Below are 15,834 nucleotides of genomic sequence, written 5' to 3'. Positions count from 1 at the left end.
AACCCCTGGGGATAAAAATTATAGGCGTTAACCACTCTCAGCCCCACCATTTACAAGCCGTCTGCCAACAATACGCAGACGTCTTTGACGGGACACTGGGAAAATTCAATGCCCCCCCATAGATCTAAAACTAAACCCAGAGGTTCTGCCTATCAGAATTAAGGCGAGAAGAGTCCCTTTCGCTCTCAAATCAAAAATAGAAGCAGAGCTCGACAGGTTAATTGGACTGGGAGTCATAGAACCCACAGAAGGGGGCACTTGGGAAACCCCCATAGTCACCCCTGTCAAGCCTAATGGGGAGGTCCGCCTCTGCGTGGACTATAAAGCCACCCTTAATCGTGCTTTAAACCCCCATGCCTACCCAGTCCCAGCTGTCAGGGATGTACTCTCCTCCATTCAGGCAGGCACTATTTTCGCCAAACTAGACTTGGCCCATGCATTTTTGCAGCTGCCAGTCTCGGAGCAAACAGCCAATGCCCAGACCATAGTCACCCACCGCGGAGCGTTCAGGGTGAACCGCCTGCAGTTCGGAATCGCTGTGGCACCTGGAATATTCCAGGAAACCATGGAGCGAACTCTCAAAGGAATCCCTGGGGTCTGCCCCTACTTCGATGACGTGCTCATCGCGGGGGAATCCGAGGAAATATTGGCTGACAGGCTGCGAGAGGTGCTTCAAAGATTCCACACTGCCGGCCTCAAACTAAAGAAAGAAAAGTGCTCCATAGGGGTCCCTTCTACTGAATTTTTGGGTTACAAAATTGACGCTAACGGAATCCACCCCACGGATTCTAAAGTCAAAGCCATCAGGGCAGCCCCACCCCCCAAAAATAAGGCAGAACTACAAGCCTTTCTGGGTCTCATAAATTTTTATCACGCCTTCCTCCCCCACAAAGCTACAATAGCAGAGCCCCTCCATAGGCTATTAGACAAAGGAGCCCAGTGGCTCTGGTCCCAAGCCCACGAAGACAGTTTTAACAAATTGAAACAGCTCCTTTCCAGCAAATCTACTGTCACCCATTACAAAGAGAAGCTGCCCCTCTGCGTTGCATGCGACGCCTCACCCTATGGCATAGGCGCTGTCCTCAGCCACCTCCACAGCGATGGAACTCAATCCCCCATCGCATACTACTCCAGGACCTTATCCAAAGCCGAGCGCAATTACGCGCAAATTGACAAGGAGGCCCTAGCATTAGTGGCGAGCGTGAAGAAATTTCACGATTACTTATACGGTCGGCACTTCACAATTTTTACCGACCACAAACCCCTGCTAGGGCTCTTCACCTGGGACAAATTGACCCCACAAATTTTATCCCCTAGAATGCTTCGCTGGACCACATTCCTAGCAGCGTACTCTTTTAAAATCGAACACAAACCAGGCAAGGAAATGGGTCATGCAGACGGCCTTAGCAGACTGCCCCTGCCCACCTTCGACCCAGACCCCGCGCCAGCCGGCCAAATCCTGGCTATCCAGGAACTGCCGGACCGCCCCGTACCTGCAAAAGAAATAGCTGTTTCAACCAGCAAGGACAAACTCCTGGGAAGGGTCCTAACTTGGGTATTAACTGGCTGGCAATCCACCTCTCCGGGTCCAGAATTTCAGCCTTACTTCCTAAGGTGCCATGAACTGTCAGCCCACCTCGGCTGCATCCTCTGGGGCAGCCGTGTCATCATACCCCCCCCCCGCACAGACAACAAGCTCTAACCTCCCTCCACGACGGTCACCCCGGCGTGGTCAAAATGAAATCTCTCGCCCGCAGCTACCTATGGTGGCCCGGGCTCGATGCAGACATAGAAAACTTTGTAGCTACCTGCTACATGTGCCAGCAGACCAGGCCACCCTTCCCTCACGCCCCTGTCCATAAGTGGGAGGTGACTAAGAACCCCTGGTCCAGGGTTCACATTGATTATGCCGGCCCCTTCCAGGGGCAAAATTTTCTTATAATAGTCGATAGCTTTTCCAAATGGCTCGAGGTCATTCCTGTAGCTAGCACAACCTCAGCAGCCACAATCAGAGGATTGAGGGGGGTATTTGCCACCCACGGGTTACCCGATGTCATTGTACCCGACAACGGCCCCCAATTTACCTCTCATGACTTCCAGATTTTCACCAGGGCCAACTTGATTAGGCACGCCACCTCCGCGCCCTTTCACCCCTCCACGAACGGTCTCGCAGAGGCCATGGTGAAGGCGAAAAAAGAAGCCCTAAAGAAAATCATTTCCGGCGACTGGCACTGCAGACTGGCGAAATACCTCCTGGCCCAACACTCCACGCCTTGCTCCACCACCGGCAAGTCTCCAGCTGAGCTCCGTTGGGGGCGCCGCCTGGTCACCAAACTGGACCATTTGCACCCCGACAGGGCAGCCGCCGAACCAATCCACGCACCAACTGTCAAAATCTTCCCTCCCGGCCAGCACATCTGGGCAAAGAACTTCGGGGCCGGTGACAAGTGGCTAGAAGGCGTGATCTCGAACCAGACTGGCTCAGTCTCCTATCTCATCGACTTGGGAGACGGAAGGCTCATCAGACGTCACACCGACCAACTAAGACCGCGGGTGCCGCAAAACCACAGTCCCCGAACTCAGACAAGCGTTTTAATTCCCCCAGCGGCGCCACAAAGACCACCTAGCCCAGCACCACACGACCCAGACGTCACCGACAGCCCCCAACCTCCAAGCCCCGAAACTTCCCCCGCCGAGGGAAGGGAGGACCAGCCCAGCACAAGTCTTCGCCGCTCCACCAGACCGCGAAAAACCCCTTCGTACTTGGCTGACTATGAATGGGCCGGCAGCAGAAACAGCGAAGCCGACCCAAGCTGAACTTCCAGGGGGGGGGGGGGGAAGGGGTGTTATGTACTCAGCAGACACACACACATTCCCTCACAAACTATAAGAAATCCCTGGCAGCCATTGACAGCCGTCAAAAGGCTGCCGCGGTGTTTCCCCCCCCACTAACGCGGCAAGCGGCCGATTCTGACAGCTGTCAAACTGCCGCGCATGCGCAGTGCACTGACAGCTGTCAAACCAGCCGATTCTGACAGCTGTCAACTGACGCGCAGGCGCAGTACACTGACAGCTGTCAAACTAAGTTCAACCGCGCATGCGCAGTCCAGCCGGAGCTGTCAAAGCTGCCAGCTGGCCCCCAGCAACAACCCGCTGTCAGCCGCGCCTACCTTAGCCGGTCTCTTCCTTATTGGATGTTATTGTTAGGCGGGAGAACCCCGCCTGTTTATTGGTTCTAAACAAAGTTGTTGATGTTGCTGTTGACTATAAATACGGGGGATTCCCAGCGGTGCCTCGCCCGGGAACTCTGCCCAATAAACAAGTACTTTGGACCGTGCCTACTGTCTCCTGTCGTCCCTCAAGATAACTCAACGCATGCACACAAACACACATTTTTGTGTAGCAAAAACTTGTCATTTTGAAAATTGAGCCTCTTTATCTAATTTTGCTACTATTAGGAAAAACACATGAGTCATAAATCTTGTTTTCTTTGCTGCCTGTCATAAGAATATATCATGAGAGAATATTATTGTCTAATACTCACTGCAATAAGCAGCAATGGTTTATTATTTTTAGGCTTATATATTTTGATTAGCTGTTAAACTGTCTTGATGTTCCTGAGAATTTTTATCTTAACATGGTCAGAATGAAATAGAGCCTTGCTTTTTCAACATTCTATGTTGCACAACTCTAAAAATTTGTGAATGTGGATCTATTAATGTCCAAAGTTATGAGATACACTGCTGAATGATATTTGCCTAGATTAATTAATATATATATAAAAGTATTTCTGTGAAGTATTCATGTGCAAATGTTGATGTTCATCAAAATCACACTGCATTCAAAATTGTATCATTAAAAGCATTCAACTGAGTTAATTTAGAAGTATATAATGTAAAGGGGTTACACTAAAAATACTCTTTAGTATATTTTCGTGTTTGCATGAATAAATTGAACATGGGGGAGGGGGAAACATAACTGGTATACTTGTTATGTTTATTGTCCTTATATGCAGATACCAATTTATCCATTCTTTACTCATGAATAAAAATAGCTTTGCAGGATTCATGTGTACATAATATATGCTTATAAGAAGCATTATAAGAATATCTCTAGGAATTATATATACAGGTTCTAATGCAGCTGCAAAAAATAAGGCAGAGTATTCATGTGCCCCAGAATATATGGAATATACTGTATGCACCATATGTGATGTAAAGCTATTTGCTCTTCTGCTGGAATATAAGTAAAGAAATAATTAGCTAGCCATGGTGGCACAGGGATTAGAATGTAGTATTTCAGGCTAACTCTGCCCACAGCCAGGAGTTCAATGAGGTCAGTAAAATGAGGACCCAGATTGTTGGGGGCAATATGCTGACACTGTAAACTATTCAGAGCGGTTGTTTTTCATCCTTGGAAACTTGAAGATGTGTGGACTTCTGCCTCCCTCTGTTTCAGCAACCAAAGTAGTCTGAATGCTAAATGGAAAAAAAATGTTAAAATGTAAGAACTCCTGTACCTAGAGGCAAATGTTCCATGTAAGATCTCCTGGACCTAGAGGCACAATACAGTATCTTCTCTACTAGTTTGACCATGTGTGAATTCCTGGACATGGACCATTGTTTATTAAAACTGATAAGATCAAAAGATAGTTCCTTCAGCAAGGGTTTCTTTCACTACCACTCCTACAAAAGGTGGGGGACTCTACCAACAGGCAAAGTCTAAAGATTTTCAAGGATTTAGAAATGCTTAAAATCCAAATCAGGAAGAAATCCAAAATCCAATATCCAGGAAGGAGTATGAAAAGATCCAGGGATTTTATCCATTTTTAAAGATATAAAATATTAGAGTGGCTCAGTTTCATATTATTAGACAGTGCAGTACTCACTCTAGGTAGATTATTTCTTGAATCAACTTCAAACCCAGCATGAATCCAAATGATTTTGCTCACTAAGAACTGCCCCATACAAATCACAATGAAGCTCTGATGGAATCTGAGCCTACTGTGCATTAAGACAATACTAAGACCCCCTTCACTTTTGTCAATTTTGTTATGGCTGCAACCTGATTCTACAGTTGTTGAAATCCATTTTTTCTCATTAATCTACACTCAGTACCCCATAATGACAAAGTGAAAACAGAAGTTTAGAAATATCTGTAAATTTATTAAAAAGAAAACACTGAAATAGCACGTTGGCATAAGTATTCAGACTCTTTGCAACAACATTTGAAATTTAGCTCAGGTGCCTCCCATTTTTCTGGATTGTTACTGACATGTTTCTGCACCTTAATTGGACCCATCCTCTTTGAATAACTTTCGTCCAGTCTCCAATCTTCGCTTCCTTGCGAAGGTTGTTGAGAGCGTGGTGGCGCACCAACTTCCTCAGATCCTGGATGAAGCGGTTTATCTAGACCCGTACCAATCGGGTTTCAGGCCGGGCTACAGCACGGAGACGGCATTGGTCGCTCTGATGAATGATCTCTGGAGAGCCCGGGACAGGGGCCATTCCTCTGTCCTAGTCTTATTAGACCTCTCGGCGGCTTTCGATACCATCGACCATGGTATCTTGCTGCGACGCCTCAGGGGACTGGGAGTGGGAGGCACGGTTCTGCGTTGGTTCTCCTCCTTTCTCCAGGGTCGCTCGCAGTCGGTGCTGACAGGGGGACAGAGGTCGACCCCGAGGCCTCTCGCTTGCGGAGTCCCTCAGGGGTCGGTCCTCTCGCCTCTCCTGTTCAACATCTACATGAAACCGCTGGGTGAGATCATTCGCAGTTTTGGAGTAGGGTACCATCAGTATGCTGATGACACCCAGCTTTTTATCTCAACTCCAAACAATATCAGTGATGCCCTAGACGTGATGTCCCGCTGCCTGAAAGCGGTCCGGGAATGGATGGGGAGAAACAGGCTTCAACTGAACCCGGACAAGACTGAATGGCTGTACGTACCGGGAAACCAGGAGATTCAGAACGTCCCACTGCTTAACATTGGGGACAAGTTACTTCCCCCTGTTGATAGGGCCCGCAACCTGGGTGTCCTCCTAGACTCGCAGCTCTCCCTGGAAGACCACATTGGAGCTGTGACCAAGGGGGCCTTCTCCCGGGTTCGACTAATTCGCCAACTACGGCCTTATCTGGACCTGGATTCCTTACGTACAGTCACCCATGCCCTTGTGACATCTCGCCTAGACTATTGTAACGCTCTCTACATGGGGCTGCCCTTGAGATCCACTCGGAAGCTTCAACTGGTGCAAAGTGCGGCGGCACGGACACTCTTGGGAGCCTCCCGATACTCCCATATCACACCTCTCCTCCGTGCGCTGCACTGGCTTCCGGCTGCCTTCCGTGTGAAGTTCAAGGTGCTAATGATGACTTACAAAGCCCTACATGGCATGGGTCCGGACTACCTTCGGGAGCACCTTCTGCCGATGTCAGCACCCCACCGTCCTGTGCGCTCCCACAGAGAGGGCCTCCTCAGGGTGCCACCGCTCAAGGAATGTCGGCTGGTGGCCCCCAGGGGGAGGGCATTCTCAGTGGGTGCGCCAGCCCTCTGGAACACCTTACCAACAGAAATCCGGATGGCCCCTGACCTCCGTACCTTCCGTCGCGACTTAAAAACTTTCCTGTTTCAGCAGGCTGGCCTGGCATGATAGCGTTAATTGGGGTCCCAGTTTGTGTTCATTAGTGTTTCTTATTATTTTTATTGTTCGATCTGTATACCTTCCTTCCTCTGTACACCGCCCCGAGTCCCTCGGGAGAAGGGCGGTTTATAAAAACTAATAAATAAATAAATAAATAAATAAATTGAAGTCCACCTGTGACTTACCAAATAGGCAAGAAAATGGTAACTTGTCCACCCTAGACAAGTTGAAATCCCCAGGACCAGATGGATTACACTACAAGGTTTTAAAGGAACTGGCAGATGTGATCTCAGAACCACTGAACTCTATCTTTCAAAGATCCTGGAGCACTGGGGAACTACCACAGGACTGGAAAAGAACTGATGTAGTTCCCATCTTCAAAAGGGAAAAAAATAGATCCAGGAAACTACAGACCTATTAGCCTGACCTCAATACCTAGGAAATGTCAAACCCGTCCTGGACAAAAGCACACTCAGTCAGCCATGGTACAAGTAACAAATGCAGAGACGTTTATTCATGCTCACCAAAGCAAGGAAAAAGTCAGCATTGGAAGCCACACGCTCCACGCCTATAAATGCCCCACCCCCTTTTGCTGCACCCACACATGCTCCTGCGCCTGTGCTTCCCCGTGAACCGCCCTCCATGAGGTATGTCGGCTGACCCGCCCCCCCAGCCTCCCTTAGCCCCAACCCAGGTGAACACACTAACGCGTCCCCACCATACAACCTCCTCCCCCCAACCAACCAATCCTTGCTCACCCCCATCTGGCCACAGCAGCCCTGTCCATGTGTCCCAGGCCGCTGGCTTGCTGGGCCTCGGCTCTGATTCGCCTAAAGCCGGCAGCGCCAGAATACAGCCAGACGCCTTCCCCAGCGTGCAAGTGGCAGCTAAGGCAGGTCTGTCTCACTGGGCGCCTGCGCAACCAGCTGTGAACAAGCTTGGCGCGGGGGCCCCCACAGCCGGGCAGCATGGGCAGCCTGTGTACAGTGTGTTTGGCTCAGGCCTTTCCACAGGTGAGCAGTCCAGGCTGTCCATGTCAGTGGCTGCAGGGCCTTCTGCTGGGGCCATCTGCAGAAAATCCTCCAGTCCAGGTATGCAAAGCTTGTCATGTCATACCCCAAAAGACTCAAGGCTGTAATTGCTGCCAAAGGTGCTTCAGCAAAGTACTGAGTGAAGGGACTGAATTTATACCAATTTGATATTTCAGGTTTTTCTTTTTAATAAATTTACAGACATTTCTAAAATTCTGTTTTCACTTTGTCATTGTGGGGTACTGAGTGTAGATTAAAGAGAAAAAAATGAATTTCAACGACTGTAGAATCAGGCTGCAGCATAACAAAATTGACAAAAGGGGAGTCTGAATACTTTCTGAATGCACGGTAAGCTCAGCATTTTATGGCAGTCACCTGGCAATTATTTGACACAACCCTGCCCCTCAAAAAAGCTTTTTCTTCATGATGGACCCCCTTTAAATACCTTTTGTGGCCATGGACCATGGCCATGGACCCCCAAGACTTAACTCAAGATTTAAATCATAACATTTCTTCAAGCCTTCATGAACCACAAGTTGAAAACCATTGATTTATATCCTTAAGTGTGGGAATACAAATTAAAGTACTTTTGAGAGAAGACTGTATTCTCTTCTTTCAGAGATACGAGGCTACCACACCTTTGGGAAATTGTCCCAATTGTTGAATTACACATAATAATAGGGTTGTTTCTCCACAACAGCCAAGAAAAATCTCCCTTCCTGTAACTTCAATCTATTATTCGATATCCTCCATTCTACAACAATGAAAAACAGATTTTGACTCTTCTCTGTGTCTTTCTTTCAGTGAAGAATACTAACTCACATTCCACCATTCCCACTCTTCTCTTCTCAAGAGAAAACACTTCCAGTTCTTTAGTTCTTTCTTCATAAGATTTCATTTCTAGTTTCCTACTCATCTTTTTTGCCCTTCTCAGAACATGTTCTGAATTGTCAGAAACTGAAATGTGGTGCCAGAACTGAACAGAATACTTAAAGTGGATATATTTTTAACTTCACTTAGTTTGTTCTTTTTAGAACTTTAAGATGTTCTTTTTACATGCCACAGCAACTGTAAAACCTAAAAAAAATGTCTTGGATCATGTGCTATTTGTTCTAAATGTTTCATTATTTTTTTTACTTCTAAGTGTATTCAGAATAGGATATCTACAGGCTTTTAAAATGACAAACTCAGATTAAAATGTCATTTTAATGTCAATTTTCAAAGAAAATTTATGCCATTTATTGCAGCTCCTGCTATCTCCTGTCATAAAACTACAAGTAGTGTATGTGCAACAAGGATAAAATTCTCTCAAAATATAGTCCTGCAAATACTGAAATATTTGATGTGATAACAATGATGACTGATAAAAAGAAAGTACTACCATTTTTATAATGACAAAAGAAGGAAGACACAAAGTTAATTTATTCTTGAATAATATGCTTTTTCTTTTTACAAGTTATCTCTGCCTTTCAGGTAGACAAGAATTTCAGTAAATATATAGAGTTGCTCGGGTCTGAAGCATAATAGTCACATTTTGTAGCACTTCCTAGAAATCTGATGAAAAGAGAGATCTCTCTCTATTATCAGCAAACAACACTTGTATTCCATCTTTTCCAACCTTTAGTTAAAACTGTCTTCATTGAACTGTGATGTGATCTTTAAGAAGACTTCTTTTATTATATTTAAATGTAAACATTTGATGAGAAGCTGAAACTAAGGATGTAGTAAAAGAGTTTATTATAGGTTATTGTAGATTTTTCCATATTTGCTATTGCCTGAGAAAAAGATTGAAATAGCAACCTGAGGTACAACAGGAATGAGAAGTAATGTAAATAGGAATTAAAATTCAGTGAAAACTCTCTTTTTTTCTTTGACCCTTGTTGGAAAAATATGATGTAGTGACCAGCATTTTTGACACTTGTCTCCATTTGTCACTACTTACAAGCAGCAATTGCTAATATTATGAGGAAAGATAAAAGGACAAAGGTTCATATTAACAAAGAAACACATTTGTGTTTAGAAATACTCTGAATTTTCTACTCTTTGCTTAAATGAAATCCATTCCTCAGAGCTTAAAATAAATTCGGAACATTTCCTGTGTTTTCTATGTATTGATTTTCAGTGGAAGCATAATTGAAATATATGCATGTGGGCAGAAATGTAAAATCTAAAAAGACTTTAATTTATTTTTCTAAAGCAAGACCAGGTGTAGGGAAAATCCTCTTAATAACTTCACCTTTCATATATAGTAGAGTAAATCAAGATATCTGTAGGACATCCTGGAGGACAAGGGAAAGTCTTATTATTATCCACAGAAACGAGGAGGAGGAGGGAGGAGGAGGAGGAGGAGGAGGAGGAGGAGGAGGAGGGAGTCACCATTTATTATGGGAGCTATAAGAGTCTGATATGTGGCTCTTTGGAAAACATAAAATCAAAACGTATGAAGGTACGAGGCATCGTTTTACTACGGTGATTCAGGCATGTGATTTTTATAGTAATGTTTTAAAAGCAGCCCCCATACCACTTTTGGAATCTACAAAGAAGAAAGGTGAGGGAGATTTTCAACAACACAGAGAGAATCTACAAGGTGCTGAAGGAACAATGCAGACAGATGAGAAAGTTACAGGAGTGGATCAAATTTCAGTGTCACTGGAGGAGGCCAGAAATTAGAGGAGGCGTGCTGCTTCTAGACCACGGGTCGGCAACCCGCGGCTCTGGAGCCGCATGCGGCTCTTTGAGCCGTCTCCTGTGGCTCCCAGCCGCCCGGTGCGCACCGCCCGTTTGGAGAGGTGCGCGTGCACCTCTCCGAACGGGCGGAGGTGCACGCGCACCTCCCCAAACCTTTGGAGAGGTGCGCACGTACCTCCGCGCGAACGGGCAGCGGCGCCGCTTCTTGGGAAAGCTGCCGTAGCCCGTCTGCAAAGCTGCCACCTCCGCTCCCTTCCTTTGCCCGGCCTGCTTTTCCAACCTCACTTCCCTCCCTGCCAAAGCTCCTCCTTTTCTACTCAAACCGATTTTTGGGGTTCCTCGGCTTACACCCCTTGGCGAGAGACCCCAAACGTCCCTTTCTCGCTGCTCACTGTTGCTTCTTGGCCCGCATATAGGTTTCTCAAGAGACAAATAAGATGTTCTGGTACTCCCATCTCCTTAAGAACTTGCCACAGTTTGTTATGATCCACACAATCAAAGGCTTTAGCATAGTCAATGAAGCAGAAGTAGATGTTTTTCTGGAACTCTCTAGCTTTCTCCATGATCCAGCGTATGTTGGCAATTTGATCTCTAGTTCCTCTGCCTCTTCGAAATCCTGCCTGTACTTCTGGTAGTTCTCGATCCACATACTGCTGGAGTCTAGCTTGTAGGATTTTAAGCATAACTTTACTAGCATGAGAAATGAGTGCAATGGTGCGATAGTTTGAACATTCTTTGGCACTACCTTTCTTTGGAATTGGAATGTAAACTGATCTTTTCCAATCCTGTGGCCACTGTTGAGTTTTCCAAATTTGCTGGCAAATTGAGTGTAGCACTTTTACTGCATCGTCTTTTAAGATTTTGAATAGCTCAGCTGGAATACTGTCACCTCCACTAGCTTTGTTGTTGCTCAGCTTTTCTAAGGCCCACTTCACTTCACATTCTAGGATGTCTGGCTCGAGGTCAGTGACCACCTCATTGTGATTATCAGGGACGTTAAGCTCATTCTTGTATAGTTCTTCTGTGTAATTTTGCCATCTCTTCTTAATCTCTTCTGCCTCTGTTAGGTCCCTGCCATTTTGGTCCTTTATCATGCCCATCTTTGCATTGAACGTTCCCTTCATCTCTCCAATTTTCTTGAAAAGATCTCTGGTCCTCCCTATTCTATTGTTTTCTTCTATTTCTTTGCACTGTTCATTTAAGAAGGCATTCTTATCTCTTCTAGCTATTCTCTGGAATTCTGCATTCAATTGGGCGTATCTTTCTTTTTCTCCCTTGCCTTTTGCTTCCCTCCTTTCCTCAGCTATTTGCAAAGCTTCCTCAGACAGCCATTTTGCTTTCTTGCATTTCTTTTTCTTTGGGATGGTTTTAGTTGCTACCTCTTGTACAATGTTGCGAACCTCTGTCCATAGTTCTTCAGGCACCCTGTCTATCAGATCTAATTCCTTAAATCTATTTGTCACCTCTACTGTATATTCAACAGGGATATGATTTAATTCATACCTGACTGGCCTAGTGCTTTTCCCTACTTTCTTCAGTTTAAGCCTAAACTTTGCAACAAGAAGCTCATGGTCTGAGCCACAGTCAGCTCCTGGTCTTGTTTTTACTGACTGTATAGAGCTTCTCCATCTTTGGCTGCAGAGCATATAGTCAATCTGATTTCTGTGTTGACCGTCTGGTGATGTCCATGTGTAGAGTCGTCTCTTGGGTTGTTGGAAAAGAGTGTTTGCTATGACCATCGTATTCTCTTGACAAAATTCTATCAGCCTGTGCCCTGCTTCATTTTGTACTCCAAGGCCAAACTTGCCTGTTATTCCGGTTATCTTTTGGCTTCCTACTTTAGCATTCCAATCCCCCATGATGATAAGGACATCATTTTTTGGTGTTAGTTCTATAAGGTGCTGTAGGGCTTCATAGAACCGGTCAATTTCATCCTCTTCAGCACCGGTGGTTGGGGCATAGACTTGGACTACTGTGATATTGAATGGTTTGCCTTGGATTCGAACTGAGATCATTCTGTCATTTTGAGGATTGTATCCCAGTATTGCTTTTCCTACTCTTTTATTGACTATGAAGGCTACTCCATTTCTTCTGAGGGATTCTTGCCCGCAGTAGTATACCTGATGGTCATCTGAATTAAATTCACCCATTCCTGTCCATTTTAGTTCGCTGATACCTAAGATGTCGATGTTCAGTCTTGTCATCTCTTGTTTGACCACATCCAGCTTGCCTTGATTCATGGATCTTACATTCCAGGTTCCTATGGAGAAAAAATCTTTACAGCATCGGACTTTCCTTTCACCACCAGACATATCCACAGCTGAACGTCCTTTCGGCTTTGGCCCAGTCGCTTCATTCTTTCTGGCGCTACTAGTACTAGCCCTCTGCTCTTCCTCAGTAGCATATTGGACGCCTTCCGACCTGAGGGGCTCATCTTCCAGCGTCATATCGTTTTGCCTTTTGGTACTGTCCATAGGGTTTTCATGGCAAAGATACTGGAGTGGGTTGCCATTTCCTTCTCCAGTGGATCACGTTTTGTCAGAACTCTCTGCTATGACCTGTCCGTCTTGGGTGGCCCTGCACAGCATAGCTCATAGCTTCATTGAATTACGCAAGCCCCTTCGCCACGACAAGGCAGTAATCCATGAAGGGGTTGGAGTTGGGTAAGGAAGCGCAAAATTCAGGAAGGAAAGAGGGGCGGCGGGCGAACGGGAGAACCGGGAGCATTGGGGGGGCGGAGGGGAGCGATTACTGTCTCGCTACTAAAACGAGGGCCAGCCACTCCGCTGGGGCGAGCGTGCCTGTCCTGCTCCCTTTCTCTTCCAAGCGGCGCTGCTCAGCGGAGACAGCGACGACGACCTCGGAGTCACAGCCTAGGAATGCTAAGAATGCGGGGCGGCCGCCGGCAGTGGAAGGCAGGAAACATCGGGGCTTGAGATCTCGCTTTCCCCCCTCTTCCTCCCTCTCTCGTGCTTTACATACACACACACACACACACGCACACGCACACACAAAAGCACAGAGAGTTCCCCTTCCCCCTTGTACAGGAATGAAAGGCCCCCCGAAGGAAGCCCGGAGACCTGCCGCGTTCTTCAAACATTGACGAACACGGCAGCTGTGCAAACGGGATGGCGGCGGTTTGGAGAGTGCACGCGCACCTTTCCCAAGGATGGCGGCGGCTTTCTGACGCCTCCGGCTGGAATCGCACCCGTTAGCAGCAGCGCCAGGAGCGTCCGCCGGGGCAAACGAGGGGAAGGGCGGCTCCCCCAGCCTCGCAGATCCTCGGGAGTGGCAAGGACCGGGTTTCTGCTCGGAGGGAGGGGGGAGCGCAGCTCGCACGGTCCGGCTTCGTCCTCTGGCCCGGCCCAAATGCCGCCTCTCTCGTCCCCTGCGCCGGGGCCAGGGGCCAGGCTGGGCACGCGAGGCATTGTTCCCCTCCCATAGGGCAGCCGCGGAGCAGACAAAGAAGGGAGGGACGTGCTCCCTCCTTCTGCCCCCCTCCGGAAAAGCGGGCGGGGGGCGGGCTTCCTGGCCGGGCTTCTTTGGGATGCTGGTGCCTGAACAAAGGGCGGGAGCTGCCCAAGTTGGGCTGCAGCAACTCGCTTCTCTGCCCCCCCTCCAGGCAAGCGGGGCTTCGTCCCCCACCTCTCCGGACCTGCCCGCGGCGCTCCGACCCTCCCACTTTTAAAAGCCGCTGTTCTTAGGACAAAAGCTCCCGTCGCCCCCTCCCCCCTGCGCGCGCCGGCCTGGCCCCGTTTGACGAACGCGGCAGGTCTCTGGATGGGACGGTGCGCACCTCTCCAAAGGGGAGACCCATCGCCGCGCAGGTGCCTCCCATTTTGCGCATGTGCGTGAGTGGACACACGCGTGCGCACTTTTTGCGGCTGCCACTTTTTTGTTTGTGTGACGGAACCGGTTCTGAGTGGCTCTTTTCCTTTTTCCGGTTGCCGACCCCTGTTCTAGACGAATGAGACGAGCCTGAAGATTTAGTTGTAGAACTGAAGGAGATAATAATGCAATAAGGATCATAAAAGGTGGTTTTAGAAGAGTAAACGGGAATTGAAATTGTTAAAAGGGTTAAATATTTGGGGATATATTTTTCACCCTCAAATGTAGAGTTATATAAAATAATTATGTTTTGTAATATTTTATGTTGTTTTAATTTTAAGATAATTATGAAAACTTAATTGGGAAGAATTGTAGTAGTGCTTACTGAAATTTTGAAGGTTATGATTTGCTATTTGGTTGGTATGTATATCTATTGTGTGATAAGAAGGTGGATAATGTGTTTAAGGTATATATTTTATGACATGCTCTGTTGCGAGTTTTGGAAAAAGTATAGATGAAAGTTAACTTGTAAGCTACTTTTATGGGCAATAAAGAAACACGTAATAGAAAATATAAAAATGATGTGATTACATATAAAAAAAATTAAGTTTGGAAAGTAATGTATGGTACTTGAAGCTGTATAATATATTAAGAGAAGGAAAGATTGTATAAACTTGGTTTTAGTATGGAAAATTAAAGACCAGGTGGAAAGAAGAATAGAAAATTGGGTTTTTTAATGATTGATGTAAATTTGTTTTGTCTGTAATTGTTTTTATTGGGTATTTTTATTGACACTACTGTTGTGGATATCAAGCAGATGTTGAACTTAACTACGGCAGTAAGATTTTTAGTAGGGCAATGTTGGAAGAAGGAAGAACTGCCGATTATAGAAGAATGGACTGTAAAAGTTCCTAACTTGGAAGAAAGATTATTTGCAACAGAGAGATACTGTGGAGTAAATATGGGACTAAAAAGTATTATCCAGCATTTGAATAATTATTGATGTGATATTTATACTGTTTGGAGTTAATTTATATGAGTTAAAGTGCGATAGTTTTAATAGTTTATGATTGTTTGCATAAGGTAGATTATGATTGTTTGTATTCTTATACCCTGTACTTAGCTCTGGGAAGTCGGGGAGGGGGAGGGTTGGGGAGTGGGAAGGGGGTGGGGTGGGGTTGTGTTTTGTCTGTTTAAAATAAAATGTATTGTAAAACTTTTTAAATAAAAAAAAGAAACGAGGAGGAGGGAGGAGGAGGAGGAGGAGGAGGAGGAGGAGGAGGAGGAGGGAGTCACCATTTATTATGGGAGCTATAAGACTCTGATATGTGGCTCTTTGGAAAACATAAAATCAAAACTTCTTAGCAACCAAAGAGAATACTGATTTTAAATCAAATCTAGTGCTAACTGAATATTGTCTTGCTTTAACTATTCTCTACTCTACTTAAACTCTGTACTATATTGGCAGAGCAAGATAGCACATTTTTACATGCCCTGGACAAGAAAAAGAAGTTTCAAAATTGTGCTTTTTGAACAGTTTCTAAGCATAAAACAGATGTGGCTGCACTTCCATACTCTTCCAAATGAACTTTTTGTGCAAATGTTACATTGAGGCCCTTTTGTGAAAAGGAAAGTTATGGAGGAGAAAA

Source organism: Vipera berus, assembly GCF_964194415.1.
Source record: "Vipera berus genome assembly, chromosome: 4".
Lineage (NCBI taxonomy): Eukaryota > Metazoa > Chordata > Lepidosauria > Squamata > Viperidae > Vipera > Vipera berus.
This window is presented reverse-complemented; position numbering follows the sequence as displayed.